This window comes from Podarcis erhardii, assembly GCF_964252035.2.
Source record: "Podarcis erhardii genome assembly, chromosome: 11".
NCBI classification, from domain to species: domain Eukaryota; kingdom Metazoa; phylum Chordata; class Lepidosauria; order Squamata; family Lacertidae; genus Podarcis; species Podarcis erhardii.
The window spans coordinates 4,837,009-4,853,843 of NC_138501.1; the positions used below are offsets into that span (position 1 = coordinate 4,837,009).

The 16,835-nt window shown below is 43.6% G+C and overlaps 1 long non-coding RNA gene across 1 annotated transcript in view; it reads right to left on the reverse strand.

Annotated features, from left to right (window-relative positions):
- Positions 1 to 1,660: 1,660 nt before the first annotated feature.
- Positions 1,661 to 16,835, reverse strand: part of LOC309352569 — a 36,214-nt gene continuing 21,039 nt past the window's right edge. Inside the window, exons 2-3 of the long non-coding RNA XR_014161382.1 lie at positions 5,712 to 5,885; positions 1,661 to 1,845 (exon numbers count right to left, since the gene is read on the reverse strand). This is a non-coding gene — a long non-coding RNA (uncharacterized lncRNA). The remainder of the gene's footprint in view (positions 1,846 to 5,711; positions 5,886 to 16,835) is intronic.

A 16,835-nucleotide genomic window follows, 5' to 3' on the forward strand; every position in this document is an offset into this window, starting at 1 on the left:
TCAAGGCAAAAGAGTTTCATTCCAGATTTTAAGACCCCAATAAGAATAAATTGCAGTGATGCAGTTCGATAAAAGCTTGACACATCTCTTTAGCCAACGAGTTATAAGGACTTCTGGAAAGTACTAGGGCGGTCCTGAGGAGGGGGAGGGAATTCAAGGATCAAACAATTTTGTTAGCTCAGTTGACTGACAGCATCGGAAAGTAGGTCTTTTCCATATGGTGAGATTAATGCACTTGATTCATTGATATAGTCATTGAACGGAAATGACTTGGTTTTGCCTTAATCATTGTAATGACCTCACCAGCATGCGTACTGTTAATTGCAAGCAACCTATCACTGCGAAACAGGTGTCACCAAGATTAGGGTTGCCATACGTCTGGAATTTCCTGGACATACCCAGAATACTGCAGTCAGAAGCAGTGTCCAGGTGGAAAATTGCTTGAATGTCCATGAAAATCTGGACGTATGGCAACCCATGTTGGCAGTGTCAAAAAAGCTCAACAACTTTTCTGGCCAGATTTTCACTGTTTGAAATATGGCAACCCTACAATCATTAAATATTTTCTTTACCTTTACCTTTAAGTGAAACCAATACAATCTCCTGCCCATTTCTAGTTTTTGAACTAAAGAGCAAATTGTTTTTTATCACCAAATGGAATGTTGAAGTTCAGGAATCAATAGGCACCATAATAATAACAACAACTTAAAAGTAATAAAACACAATTTTATTGATTTCTGAAATGAGTTGCCTTGTTTCTGTTTTTAAAATAGTATACTATTTTGGAATGCAAGAGTCAGTCAGACCTCAGTAAGCAGCATGTGAAGTGTAAGCATGTGAACCAGCCTCAAACAAGCTCCGTTCAATCTTCTCTCCAGGTGGTGCTGCCGGAATATGCAATCTGGCCATGCCCAACAGACGTACCCAGCAGAAGCTCTGAAGTGGGCTTCTGTGAATATTCCCGAGCATACTAAAGTGTGTCTCCACATAGACTGGCATCCGTAATATAGCACAGAACTTGCAGCAATCAGGCAGCAGGGACAACAGATGCATGGAGGGTGTGGCTGGGGCCAGTGACCCTACCTCTCCTACATATATTCAGAGGAAGGGTCTGAATACTCAGCAGTATTGCTTACTCCGGGTGTAGCCAATGCGCTGTCCTCCAGATGTTGTTGCACGTCTATAAGCTCCAGCTAACATGGTGAATAGTGAGGGATGATACAAATTGCCATTTAGCAGCATTGGAATGATGGGAGTTTTAACGTAGCAGTTGGCTACCCCTGGTCTGCTTCAGCGAGCAGAGAGGCTATCTGCTTACGCAGAGTTCTTTCCCAACACAAATACTGGAGATGTTAGGATTGAATGTGTGATTTGTACACGTGGAGCATGCTCCACCACTGAACGATGGCCCCTCTCTTCTACCCGCAAAACCATACAACTTCAATGTCATGGCTTGTTCAATGGTGTTTCATTTTTGAAACATTTGGATTTGGTTATTATTATTATTTGTATACCACCCTATACCTGCAGGTCTCAGGGCGGTTCACAAGATAAAATCACAACATAAAACCCCAAAATACATAATCAAAACAAAAACAACCAACCCACCCCCAACACATTTTAAAAGGACATTGGATGTTAAGCAGCCAGAGGCTAGGTTAAAGAGGAATGTTTTTGTTGGTCCCTAAAGGTGTATAATGAAGACGGCAGATGAAGCTCCCTGTAACTTTGCTTCTCGCAGCGAGGGAACTGCCAGAAGGCCCTCGGAGCTGGACCTCAGTATCCAGGCAGAACAATGGGGGTGGAGATGCTCCTTCAGGTATACGCTCCGCCGCTGCCCCAAAACTAAAAGTGATGTCAATATATTAGTGTATTTATTCTATTATTAGTGCATTTATTCACCACAACTGAATCTTTCATAGCCTCAAATTTAACTCGAACAGCATTCTGGGATTTTCTGTTTACTTTATTCAGAAATGTCTTGCCCTATAATCCTCCCATCCTTATGTATAATTCTGTGCTCATCCAAAATGCTACTTGATTGTATTGGATGTTATCACATCCTATTAGCAGTCTATGTTTGCCACTATCTCTAGGGGGTGTTCATCCTTTTGTAATTAACATGTTATTTGATTCAGTGGCAGCAGAGGTCAAGACGTTTTGTATTTTGTGCATGTTGTATTTCGGATGGATTTTCATCTCCCCTTAGATATGTTGGTTCTAATTAACTATCAATATATATCCACTGAATTTCTGAATAAATGATTAGTTAGCAGTCTGAGGGTTTTTTTAATGCCCCTTAATCTTGCAAAGCTTCAATTTTTTATTTCATCCTCTTTTCCCTTTCACTAACAATGGCACTTATTCTATTTGTAAATATTTGAAAAAGCTGATAGTGTCTCTTATCAAACCCATTGTGGGCGAAATATTTTTGCCATCTCAGTCACTGAAAGAGGTAAGGTCATCAACAAAATCAAACTTTTTCAAACTGCCTGAGCAAAAGAAAAGCAATTGAAGGTTTATTAAAAGCATGAGAAAACCACCACTTTTTTTTTACCATCTGCTTTCTCCACTGGGCAAGATCACAGCCAATCTCATATCATATGAGGAGCATTTAAGGACTTCATCAGAAACATTGCCAATTTGGCTGTGTGTTGATGCCATATAGAAGAAAGGCACAATAGGTGAATTCTTATCTTTGAGCTGCTCCTGTGCAACAAATAGAGTGCCACAAGCACCTATGCAAGCAGTATGATGAGACACCAGCCCTAAATATTGCACAAAGCAATAAAGGCCTTCCTTCAATTTGGAATGTGGTTGTGATTTTGCTGTAATTTGATAAAGAAAAGAAATGTTGATGCTATTGCTGCTGCTGCTGCTGCTGTTTCCGCAGCCACTCCCATTTGAGGAAGGACCAGTTGTAGAACACATCTTTTGCATGCAAAGGTTCCCAGACACAACCCCTGGGGTCTCCGGGTAGGACTAGGAAAGACTGAAAGCTTGGAGAGCTTCTGCCAGCCAGTGTTGGTGATACTGAACTAAAGGGCCATATTCCCATATTCGCACCCTCACTATTCTTCCTCCAACTACAACAAAATGTTCAGAATATTCCAGTTGCTCTGGCTATTGAAAGAACGCAATTGTTATATTTTATAATGTGTTTATTCTCCCTGTTACCTTCTCATAGCTTATACTAGTTGCTTTCTAATATCTCTGCTTGTTTCTTTCCTTTCATTACATCTACATTTTCAACCTTGTTAGATACTTCCAGTTTGATGATGTATACCATCCTCTCCGAAGTACGTAGACTTAAAACAAGTACAGTGGTACCTCAGGTTAAGTACTTAATTTGTTCTGGAGGCCCATTCTTAACCTGAAACTGTTCTTAACCTGAAGCACCACTTTAGCTAATGGGGCCTCCTGCTGCCACCGTGCCGCCGGAGCACGATTTCTGTTCTCATCCTGAAGCAAAGTTCTTAACCTGAAGCACTATTTCTGGGTTAGTGGAGTCTGTAACCTGAAGCATATGTAACCCGAGGTACCACTGTACTTGTGAAGCGTAAAGATCTGCACCTGTGCTGTCATTTTCTGCATTTGAGGCAAATCATGCAAGCCTGCAACTCTCTTCCTGTCCTCATCAGGACTGAAGATAAAGCCATTCCAAATGTTTCCTACTTTAAGGAGAGACTCATGATAACTTATAATAAACCCTTAGGTATTAATTTCCACCATCCTAAAATGAAAAGGCAAAGCTCCTCACCAGAGGGAGAGAAATAATAGCTATAATATTTCAAAGTATTAGTTAGCATCCTTTGTTGGTAAATTTATGAAGAGAGGAATAAAAGAATGAACAAAATCTTCACAAGATACTAATGAAGGGATTGAGATGAAGTATTTAGTAAAATATATGCAAGCACTGAAGTTCTCACCTATAATGGAGAAGGCAAAGCAATTAGCGATCTGTGGTTTTTTGCAAAGGGTTCTCGCTTTTCAACACTCACTGCCATGTTCTTTATGACTAATTTAAAATACTGTTCACAAAGAATCTGAATGATATTTTCATTAGTGTGTTGAGACACAGGATGTAAAACGTCTATCTCTGACACTCTGCATGGAAGCTTTCCAAGTATCATTAAGCTTCTTGCAATGCAAGGATACAAAAGAACAGCTTAAATGAAGAAAGCCAACAACATGAGAAAACCTCACAAACAGCTGGAGAAAGTTAGCATTGTTGAAAGCAGCAGGGAGGGGGTTAGCAAAAACAGCCACCACCATAAAATACACGTTTCTCATGTAATTTTTGAAAGGATTTCATTATCTTTAAGGTGAAGGTGTCACAGAGCTGGAGCTAGGGGGGAGCTAGCCAGTATTTTTGCCCTGGGTGAAGCCTTCAGGGGGTGCCATTGACGCTCCTAGCCTGCCAGCCATTTTGCTGTGGGCTTTAGGTGAAGCCTCCCACCCCCATTGGGAAGGAGATGTCCGCACTGGGATCCTGCAACACAAATCCTGAAGGCAGCAGGAAGGGGAGCTGCTCTACAGGGGAGCAGGGAGGGGGATACTTTCTCTCCACTCACCCTAACTTTTAATTCTGATCCTCCTTCAGCAACTCCCCCAATAAATGGGGAGGGGGGCAATTTCTTAACTGAGTCCTAAGGGCAGGATGCAAGGATGCAACCCTAGCTCTATGGGTCAAAGCAGGCTAAATAAGCCCCTCGGGAAATGGGAGGTTTTAGAAAGCAAAGGAGGGGTGACAGTTGACAACCCCCCTTCCACTGCTTCATATTGAAGGAAGGAAAATTGGAATAGCAAGCGGGGGGGGGGCAGGTGGCCAGAGAGGACAAATTGGGGAAGGGGGGAGGGGCAAACAAACCACACACCCCCAAGCTCCTTTCCTAGGACCCTTCATCAGGGGCCTGGATCCATGCAGTCCAGCTGCAAAGTGGGGACCCAACACCTGCATGATTGCCATTGCACAATCTCCCCTGAAGCCTTTCCGCCAACAAATAGTTGTTCCTTGAGGGCCAAGAGATGCTCAACTGCCCTGCATCCATTTTGGTATGTTTGCCAATATGGTCTTTTTTAAAAAGACATAACATACAAGGAAAAAGGATTGGGAGGGGAAAGGGGGAAAGCAAGCTCAAACTACATCCACTGCCATTGTGGTGTCTCAGGTTGTCTTGCTTTCAGTAAAGAGCTGCCCCCTTCTGAAGCACCCCATCAGATCCAGGAGCAGGTGGAAACATCCAGGGCAGCACCTGCCACACAATTTCCCCCTTAAGCAGCGTCCATACCCTCCAACATTCCTCAGATATGTACACAAACACGAATGGGGGTGCCAAACTGAGTCTTGGACCAGAGTGAAAGAAAGCCTAGTTTCGCCTCTGGGTGTCATGAAACGGTAGACTTGTCACAACGTTGTCCTACAAGAGAAAAATTGCTGGTATTCAGAAGCCCTCATGAGACAGACAGGGATGTATCCACATCCAGTAGACTCTTTGAAGTTAATGGTTCTGACTACTTTAGCTTCATTAACTTCAATGGGCCTACTCAGTAGAGCAAGCATTGACTTTATACTACTTAGGGCAAGAGTAGAGTACCTCAGGTTTAGAGACCAAATGTAGCCCTCAAATCCTCTCTTTCTGGTCCTCATTCCTCTCCTCAGGCCACACCCCTCCCGTGTGGCTTGTGCCCTTCCCTTTTGGCTTACTGACTTGAGGGAAACCTGGAGTAGGACATCTCTTCTCAGGTCCTGATGTCCTCATTGAAACCACCAGCTCAGGACTCAGTGATGTTGACCAGGGCTTTCTTGGCTCAATTCAAGATATGGAGTCAGTGAAGAACAAAGTCCAGTTACATCCAATGTTTGAAGCCAGGGCAGGGTCAATCTACAAGGCAAGGAATAGAAGATATCCTTTATATTCTCCTTAATACATAACAAATAAGCAGTATCACATTTAATATCACAATAAACCACATAAAAATCAGATGAGAGAAGCTGAAAAAGTAAAGAAAGAACATGCACACAATTAAAAACATGAAGTAAAAATGCAGAGATGAAGTAATAGCCAATAACTTGGATAACTTTACAAGGTAAAGGTAAAGGGGACCCCTGACCATTAGGTCCAGTCGTGACCGACTCTGGGGTTGTGCCGCTCATCTCACTTTATTGGCCGAGGGAGCCGGCATATAGCTTCCGGGTCATGTGGCCAGCATGACTAAGCTCCTTCTGGCGAACCAGAGCAGCGCACGGAAACGCCGTTTACCTTCCCGCCAGAGTGGTACCTATTTATCTATTTGCACTTTGACGTGCTTTTGAACTGCTAGGTTGGCAGGAGCAGGGACCGAGCAATGGGAGCTCACCCCGTCGCGGGGATTCGAACCGCCGACCTTCTGATCGGCAAGTCCTAGGCTCTGTGGTTTAACCCACAGCGCCACCCTTGTCCCTAACTTTACAAGAGGATTAGATAAATTCATAGAGGATTAGGCTATAAATGACTAGTAGCCATGATGTCTTTCTTTAAGTGACTGTTGGACGCAGAATCCATCTGAGTATCAGATGCTGAAAGTCACAAGTGGGGAGGGAGCTGCTGTGCTCATCCATCTCCTGTTTGTGGGCCTCCTATGGACATCTTGCTGGCCACTGTGAGAAGAGGATGTTGGACCAGATGGGCCTTCGGCCTCATGAGCAGTGTTGAATAACCTCACATTTTCTGTGTGAACAGTCAAGTCACCTGTTTCATCCTCCCTAGTCTTTCCTTCTCATCTGCTCTTTGGCCAGCCCCTAATTCCTTACCCAATAATAAATACCGTATTTTTCGCTCTATAACACGCACCCGACCATAATACGCACGTAGTTTTTAGAGAAGGAAAACAAGAAAAAAAATATTCTAAACGAAACAGTGGATGTATGATTTTTGTGGTTCATGCTGTGGCCACAGACGTGATCTGATGGTGAATTTGGGGTGACCCAGTGCAAAAATCCTGAGGATCCATGTGGATCCGTGCTTTGTAACCACGTTTTAAGTGGGGAGGGAAGGAAAAGCACTCAAGGGACAAGGAACACGCGTGGGGTGGGTGGAGAAGGATGCTGCTAATAATGCAGAAGAGGGGTATAAGGGGAGAAGGCTCCTCTCCTCTCCCACTGTGCTCCTTTAAAGCAAGCAGGCTCTGCTTTTTTTCTCCTCCCCGCTCATCCCCGGCTTAGCGAGCTGAAAAACTTTGCTGCTATGTAGCGAGCTGAGTGGGGAGGAGAGAGGGACAGAGAGCCTGCTTGCTTTAAAGGAACCAACCAGACAGGAGCCGCTTACACTCATGTAAGCGGCTCCTCTCCTCTCCCGCTTTGCTCCTTTAAAGAAGCAGGCTCTCTGTCCCTCTCTCCTCCCCACTCAGCGGCTCTTCTCCCGCTTTGCTGTTTCAAAGCGAGCCACGGAGGAGGGAAGGAAGGGTAACCATGGCTCCTCTGCTCACGACTGCAGCAGATCCCCCCCCCTCCACCCGTAGGCATTCCCTTCATAACATGCACAGACATTTCCCCTTACTTTCTAGGAGGAAAAAAGTGAGTGTTATGGTGCAAAAAATACGGTATTTTGAATTGGGAATGGGGCTAGAGGACAAAGAAACCATCTTGCATAGAGCTTGTGCTCTATTTCCACACAGCCATGGCACCATCTGCACATGCCATACTGAGCCCTAATTTCTGATTTGCAAGCTCACAAGCTAAATTTATAAACTTCCTTTCCCTTCATGACATGAAAAAAATTGGACAAGTGTTATAAAATTTTATGGAGGAGGGGAAAAAAACTTTACATTCATTTCAAGGTTGCCAGATTTAAATACAATGTTTTCTATTGCAATTACTACTGGGAACAGCAGCAAAAGGAACAGTCTGAGGAATTTCCCAGCTCTCTGTTATCTCACGCTAACTATGATGCCTCAATATGTATTTTTTCTGCTCGGCTTGAAACACAAACCTAAATTATAGTTTGGAATTTGACTGGCAAGTGAGGAGGCAAAAATGTATGTTGAATACCAGCAAACATGACAAGGGCTGGCTATAATAGCAATAGCGATAACAACAATTTTATTATTTATACCCCACCCATCTGGCTAGGTTTCCCTAGCTTCCAACATATATAAAAAGGTAATAAAACGTCGAAAATTAAAATCTTCCCAATAAAAGAGCTGCCTTCAGATGCCTTCTAAAATTTGTGTAGCTCTTTATCTCCTTGACATCTGATGAGAGGGCATTCCACAGGGCAGGTGCCACTGCCGAGAAGGCTCCCTGCTTAGTTCCCTGTAATGACAATTCTTGCAGTGAGGGACCTGGCTGCTGTTCTTGAGTCTTCCCCTCTTGTCTATTGGAGCTTATCTGGATATTGTTGGGATAAGTTTCAAAGCCAGGAACTTTATGGTTTGAATACTTCCTACTCCTTCCTCTCGCATTGACATCTCAAGACTACGATTCCCTTTCTCCAATATCGTCTCCATGGAAGGTAGCGTGTGGGTTATCCACATACTCATCCACAATCATGAGCCCATGTTAGCAGCCCAGTCGCCCAGGAGCACCCTCCACCCAGCCCTCCCTCTAGGCATTACTGCCACTCTTGTGTTTTTCTTTGTAACCTTTTCCTTTCAGATTTGCGGGCTTTGCTGTGGTTTCTCAATTGTTGCCATATTCAGACCAGAACCCAAGTGCCACAAAAACACTCAGCATTGTCTCACTGACCCTCCCCTATCACAAGCAATGGGGGTGGGGGCGGGGGCAGCCTGTTCTTAAACAAGGCCCCCCATGCCAGTCAAGACTCAGGACCAACTAGTTAGAAGCCAAATGGTCCAAGTTGCCCTAAACAAACACCTGTTTAACCAAATATATGCTACTTTCTGCAATCTATCCCCCACCTCTCAACCCAGCTCTAACTCCAGCCCTCTTCTTCTCCCACCCACCACACTTTATGTCAGCAAACACGCTAAGTCCGAAAGACATTACACACAGAAAGACACGGGGCAGCCCAGAGAGGTTGGCAGAGAATCACCCCACAGAATAGACACACAAAATGGCTAGCTTAATAGCAATCACACCAAATGTGAGGGGGCTGCAAGCCCTATCAAGAGAAAACACATCATTGTCAGGAGTTCAGCCTACACTCGAGTAGGACCCTGGCAGAGACACATGCCCGACTGGCATGTTCCCTCCCTCCTGGTCGATCGTTTGGGAGCTTCAAAAGCTTTCTTCATCCCGAACATCACAGGGACTGATGCCAACCGACACCGGCATACTTAGGGATCCGCAGAGTTTGTACATCATGCGTGACAGACCTAAGCAACTCAGCATTTTGGCTAATCTACTTTATTTACATATAAACACACATGGAGCACTGCAACATGGCTCCCTCTCTCTCTAGCATCAGACAGCAAAGAGAAAAAGAACAAAGGACAATAGTCCCACTTCAGGGAACACAGTAACACAAACACCCTGTCTTCATCACTTCCCACTTTGTGGAGTCCAAACATACACCGTCATGTGATAGACAAAAATCCCATGACCGCAATCATGGAGCAGGAATTCTAACAATCACCTCATATGTAAATGCCATGAAACCCCACATAGCCTTCCTACAGGAAATACACACCCAAAGGAAAGAAACTCCTGAGCGAACCCCACTTTAATCAACAATGGGTGGCACCCGAATCAGGAAAAGCTTGCAGAGAACCCCCAGAACAGTGCACAGGGGAGATTATTCCACCAGGCAAGCAGAAATGCTTGTGTTGATGAAGTGATCTCCTTAGCACTACTTTGAATTCATACCCCAGTCTCCACCCCTGTTGACTTTAGAAAGAAATCTGAAAATGGTGCTCTTTTGATGTGACATTTGCTCTTCTTGTTTTTTTTTTAAAGCAGCCAACAAATTAAAAAAATATTATGATTGGAGCCTATATCCTAATAGCACACTCTGTGTGGATTCTTCTGTAGCCAAATACTGACCCACCCACCCACCCACCCACCCACACACACACACAAGGAGGAGACATCAGTAGACTTAGGGGAACCTCAAAGTTGCAGATAGATAGATAGATAGATAGATAGATAGATAGATAGATAGATAGATGATAGATAGATATAGATAAATAGATAGATAGACAACACACACACACGACCTCCCACCCCACTCCCCAAATCAATCCAATGAAGACAGAGAATGCTCAATGGACACATAAGTCTGACAGACCAAATGGAAACTGGAAACAGTATTCCATGGACAGGGTGCTAAATCCCTGAACAGGAGCAACTCGCACTATAACATTTTGTTGCAGATCTAACTGTCTTTCCTGGTTCCTCTCTTCCTCCCAATCAGCAAATGACCTTAGCCACCTACCACCAATCAGTCATACCAGGGGCAGGGCTTCCTGTTGAATCGGGTAGTTCTTAAGAAGATGATAAACTGCTAGGTTTTAATAATGTTCAAGGTGTCTCTCCATTCTCAGGGAAACTTACTGAGAAGATCATATACTGACAGCTTTATTCTCTTTTGGTATTAAAATAGAGTTAACTTTGGGAACATGGTACTCCGTAATCATATTACTTTCAAAATTTCAAGGCAGAACACTTAACACTATTCTCAAGGGACTTGCTTCTCTAAGGAAGAATACATTGTTGGGATCTATTTGGAAAGGCACTTTGTAAACAGCTAAAATGTTATACTAGATTTTTTTCTTTAAAAAGAAAAAAGAAAATCCCCACAGGTACCAGAGGTGTTATGCCGAAGAAAATTGCAGCACAAGTAATGGGAAAATTTAGCTATCACATATTTCTTTGTATTAACAGAAATAACTCAGAGTTGGAAAGGGGGGGATCCTGAATGACAGGCTGAATAAATGAGATGCAAGACAAAATACTGGCAATATAGAAAACGGCTGCAGATTCACATTAACATGCTCCAAGAGAGAAATAACAATCTGTCCTTTTTAAAAATCAGATAAAAGCACAAGAAAGGGGGTTTTCAAATATAAAATGCGTATCTCCTTGTACCACATATTATGTATGTAGGTGATTTTACCTTATGCTGGCCTATGACCGTAATAAAGATTTGACACTGGCACATATTAAAAGAAAAGCAGGTACCCCTCTGAGGCAGCTCTCTGATTCCACAGATAATTCATAGGTACTCCTTCTTCCTGGTTACGTTATCCTAAATGCAAATTATAGTGACATCCATAGAGGCCTGGACAACCTCTGTGATTCCCCACCTTACAAACACTAATTTAGATCTATATTCCATCAATTTACAGTTACTAGCAAATCACCACCAAGATAGTGCCTTTTAAAATTTGCAACAGGACCCCATCATTGGGACAAGGGCACAGGAGATGCTCTCCCAGGCAGCCAGACCCACTGGCAGTGCAGTAGGAGCCTTTACTGTGCCTACTGCAAAACTGTGGTACTCCACCATGCCATCATGATGGAAACTGAGAGAAAGAGGCAGGGGTCTTCTTCCAACACACTATGTTACTTGATGACTGTTTTCATTTTGATTAGATTGGTATAAATCTGAGTATTTTGAACTAGCTCATTTGCAGAATGAACACTAAATTTGAAAACCTCATAAACTGGCAAAGGGTAGTCAGTGAGAGTAAACTATCGTAAGCATTTTGGGGATGACTTTAGAAAGCAGCAATATCATTTTCACGATGGTGGTGGTGTGTGAGTGTGTGACAACTGCATGTTGTATGCAACCCTAGGGTGTTACACAATGCACTCAGCACACAATGTACCCCTACAAAATCCCTGTCAGTACAGAAGGGTCATTTCTTGGCAAAAGGTAAAGGTAAAGGACCCCTGACAGTTAAGTTCAGTCACGAACGATTCTGGGGTTGTGCTCATCTCGCTTTACTGGCAGTTTTCCCCCAGGCATGTGGCCAGCATGACTAAGCCACTTCTGGGGAACCAGAACAGAGCACGGAAGCGCCTTTTACCTTCCCGCCAGAGCGGTACCTATTTATCTACTTGCACTTTTTGGTGTGCTTTCGAACTGCTAGGTTGGCAGGAACTGGGACCGAGCAATGGGAGCTCAGTCCATTGCGGGGATTCGAACCGCCGACTTTCCGATCAGCAAGCCCAAGGCTCAGTGGTTTACTGATGAGAGGTTGATCCCTCTCAGCTGTCATACCAACCAAAATTCCTTTACTTTGTCCCACAGATTGTATTGATAAAAGGTCCAGCACTTATCTGCATGATGAAACCCCCCCCCCTTATTGCTTAACATCAAGTCTACAAATCATTAGGCATTGAGCTGCTGAATCACTCATATGTGAATTTCCCCCCTTGCCATCTTATTGTTATAGACAGGTAGCTTTCTGCCTTAATTACGGAACGGTAACTAAAAAATGGGATACAGTGTTGATAGTTACAAGGTTTATGCATAATACTAGGTGAACCATGGTTTAATATAAGTATGCAGAGAGGAGATCATGGCCACTTGCTCCCTCTTCTGGTCCTGCTGCTTCTATGTTGCCGTGGGCCAAGCCATGATTTCTTTCAGCATGTTGTCCAAACTCATGGTTTGTCCTGTGCCAGACAAACTATGAGCTGTAACCAAGATTTGTTACTGGTTTATAGCACCTGGTTTGTCTGGAAGAAGTGAACTATGGCCTTAGATTCAGATGCTGTGCTAAGCCATACAATGGCTTAATTCACTATAGCACAGCAGCAGGAGGACCAGAGGAGGACCAATGAATGAATGAATTTATTATAACTGTACGGTCACAGACAAGTTCCGGCTCACTTCCAATATCAGGAAAATCATAAAACACAACAGGGATACATTGAATTGCAATTGGGTATAACAGGCACAATACAGATATAGCAGCAGTTAAAAATATATAAGTTAAATCTTAATCACTAAAATATAACCTAAAATTCCCATTTAAAACCTTAATCATTTTGGTAGTACAGCTTGTTCCCTAAGTTTTATAGCAGTCACACAGAATTTAGCCACCCTTAGCGTGATCTCCGGATCCTTGTCCTCTACCAGGAGTTTTAGATGTTGAAGTTTGGACCCGTTTGGAGATTTTTGTATAACGGGGTAATAAATACCAAGCATATATCCCTGTAGAAAAAGCAGCGTAACAAGACATGAGACACAGTTTCTACCTCCGTCAAGTCGTAGGGGCAGACTTCTTCCGTGTATGGTTTACCCTCAAATCTGCCCTGCAATAAGGCAGATGGCAGCACATTGAACCTGGCGAGGGTAAACGACCATCTGTATTTAGGTATTTGTAATTTGGACAGATATATTGCTGTGGTGAACCCCCTCCCATTGTCTTTTATTGCTGGTGTGAGGAGGACCAATCTCCTCCTTGGGAGCTTGTGCCCTTGCACATTCACACCAAACCATGGTTTGCCACATGTTACATGTGAACTGAATCAGTGCTACAGCTGTTGTTAGAGGGTCTAATGGTAGGAAGCAGCCGCATTTGATGTCACTTTTAAAAATATAATTTATTTTTCCTACATTTCTTTTAAATGTAACCATTTCTTTTCTGTGTGTTGAGAATCAGGGCTGAATTAAGCATTATGATAGATAAGCTGTGTCCTCAAGTACCAGCCATACATGGAGCCACTGGGCAGCATAATTAGCTGGGAATGCCTTCCCAGCTTTGTAATTGTGAGGTAGGGGAAGGGAGAAGAGTAGTTAAGAATAGTTTTTTGCCAACATTGTAAATCTGTGCATTAGCGACATTAAATTAATAGCTGTTTTAACAGGTTGGACTATTCTATCATTATCTCAGGCTTTTGTGGTATCATTCCCTCATTAAACATTCTTGAAGAGGATTTCACTTGAGTTAGATTCTTTAAATTACTATGCTATAAATCTATTCTTTTAATGAGTTTATTCCTTTTTAAAAAGATATTAATTAAGCTTGGCTGGGGAAGAGATAGGGACAATAAATGGATAAAGTAGTGGCCAGGCAAAAAGGTTAAGGATTTGCTGTCCTTACGGAAACTCACCTTGGAACCACCTCATTAACAGGAAAAACTTCTCGTTTTACATGCACCAACAAGAAGTTCATTACCTAGTGAACTTTTGCTTATCTGAGATTACCATTTCTCCTTTCTAAAAAGATGTCTTTATCCTCTGATAACTGAGTCGTGCATGCTTCAGGGTATAAACCTGGCTTAATATCTGAAATAGTCACGGATTTTGTTATTGCAGCTAAGACCCCCCCCCCATCTTACCGGTCAGAGAGAGCATGTAAAATGAAAGGACATTGGAAATGGCTATAAACTAGGCGAACTTTTAGAGTGGTGGTTGAGCGGGGAATTTAATTCACAGACTGGGAATGGAAATGTCACTGCCTCACTCAGAGGGTTAATCACTTTCTAATTTAAACTGGCAAATTTTATAATGACACTGTGAAATTAGCAGCATTTTATTGTGTTAATTATCTGCAGGACACTACATCATTACTTCTAATAAATGTAAATGAGATTGTCTCTCCTAGGACAATATACAGGCAAGGTGAATTTTTACTGGCTAAAACCTATTTACTTGATTCCAGGCAAATCTTGCCTTCCTCTCTACCCCCCCACCCCCACCCCTAACCAATAAAATACATGGGGATGATTTATTGTGCTGTGCTGTCTTCTCTGAATTTGATTCCAATAAAGTACAGACATTTTGTAGAAGGTCATTACAGTCCTTTGTTCATCTGAGCCCATTTCCACACAAGGAAAAGCTTAAATTGGCTAAAATCTTAAAGTTTTACAGTCTATCAATAATTAAATATTAAGGGATGGGGTATAGAATTTTTAAAAACATGTTTAAAATGCCTCTCACCTTATGTGTTACTAAAATCCAACAAGGGGAGTATTTGGGAGGTTTGCTACTCAATATACTAGCTACTTCCACTTTTAAGCAATGCAATTTGAGATGATGCTTTTAGATGAACAACTCTACCTAAAGATGCATCAATTAAAATAATAATAATGAATCATGAGTAAAGGTCAGCCATTACGGACCTCATGGATGGTAAAATGTACCACAGTGGACCTTCTTATTTTTGGAGAAACGAGGCTATGGTGGTGATAAACAGGTTGCTTTATGACACAGTGTAGTAGAACTAAAATTCGATTCTGGAAGATGCAATTTAAATTTAGAGTGAGATAGCACAGTACATTTCATTAGCAAATTAAGATGTCAGAACCCTGTTGGGTCAACCAAAGGCCATCTAGTTCCTCCAGCATCCTGCTTCACCTGTTGGGTAGCCAGGTGCCTGCAGGAAGTCCATAAGCAGAACATGAAGGCCATGTGGTGATGCACATGTGTTAATGCAGAGTCAGAGGTATTGGCCAGAGTTTAAAAAGTGACATTCCACACAATTTCGACAATGATATTTGGCACAGAGTTGTGTGATAAAGAAACACGCTGAAGTATATGTGTAATAAAGAACATGTGACTTAAGTGCTCCCAACTTATTATTGTACTTCCCTATGGCATGTGGCCTAGGGATGTGGGTAGCGCTGTGGGTTAAACCACAGAGCCTAGGACTTGCCGATCACAAGGTCAGCGGTTCGAATCCCCGCAACGGGGTGAGCTCCCGTTGCTTGGTCCTTGCTCCTGCCAACCTAGCAGTTTGAAAACATGTCAAAGTGCAAGTAGATAAATAGATACCACTCCGGTGCAAAGGTAAACGGTGATTCCGTGCCCTGCTCTGGTTCGCCAGAAGCGGCTTAGTCCTGCTGGCCACATGACCCGGAAGCTGTATGCCGGCTCCCTCGGCCAATAAAGTGAGATGAGCGCCGCAACCCCAGAGTCGGTCACGACTGGACCTAATGGTCAGGGGTCCCTTTACCTTTAATGGCATGTGGCAGAAAATTATGGTATAGACAAGAAAGATACAGTCCTGTATTCCATGCGGTATGCCTGGGAGCAGCAGCTGCATTTGCAAAAAATACCAGCAGAGGAAGCTGCTTACACAGAGCCAGACCATTCATCCTCTTAGCTCAGTTCCATCCACACTTACTGGCAGAAACTCTCCAAGGATTCAGGCATCTCTCAGCTCTACCTGGAGATGACAGGGATTGAACCAGGTGATGGTTGGTCATTTGGCTCCTTCTTTTCCAAGCTGTCATCCTGAGGACTCAGCTACATTCATGAAGATAAAGCGCTTTATATGCTTTATAACACTGTGGTACCTGATGGTGCTGTGGAGTCCCGTCTTTCGCCAACGTGATTTCCCGGTATGACGTTTACAATGTGTTTAATGGAATCACATTTTTGATGTGTCTAAAGCCCAGCCAGAGTGGCACTTCCAGTATGTCATTAGCCCCTGCCCATGCATTACTCCCATGTGGAGCATGGAGGACTGTAAAAGGGAAACCCATGTGCAGAGAACTCTATTGGCAAGCATGGTCCCCAGTTCTGTGGAAGCCTGCATGTGCCGAGAGCTACGTACACAGGCTTCCCCTTTGCAGACATCCATGCTCAGTGTGTGGATATCAGCAGCAGCGTAGCGTGGGTTGTCAGCACCCGGGGCAAGGCAAGTAATTTGTGCCCCCTAACCCGGGGCAAGGCAAGTAATTTGCGCCCCCTAACCCGGGGCAAGGCAAGTAATTTGCGCCCCTAACCCCTAACCTGCCGCCGCTGCCAGCTTCTTCTTGCTGCTGCCTGGGCTGGTTGGGTGTGGTTCTCTCCCGCGTTCAGCGCTGCGCTGGGCGGCCGCTGCACTGTCCCTCCCCCAGATAGTCCCTCCCTCGCTCTCTCTCCGCTCTGCTCCGCACCGCACGCCTGGCACCCTCCCCCTCCACAGTGGGCGGCGACCCGGCAGCTCGGATCGGA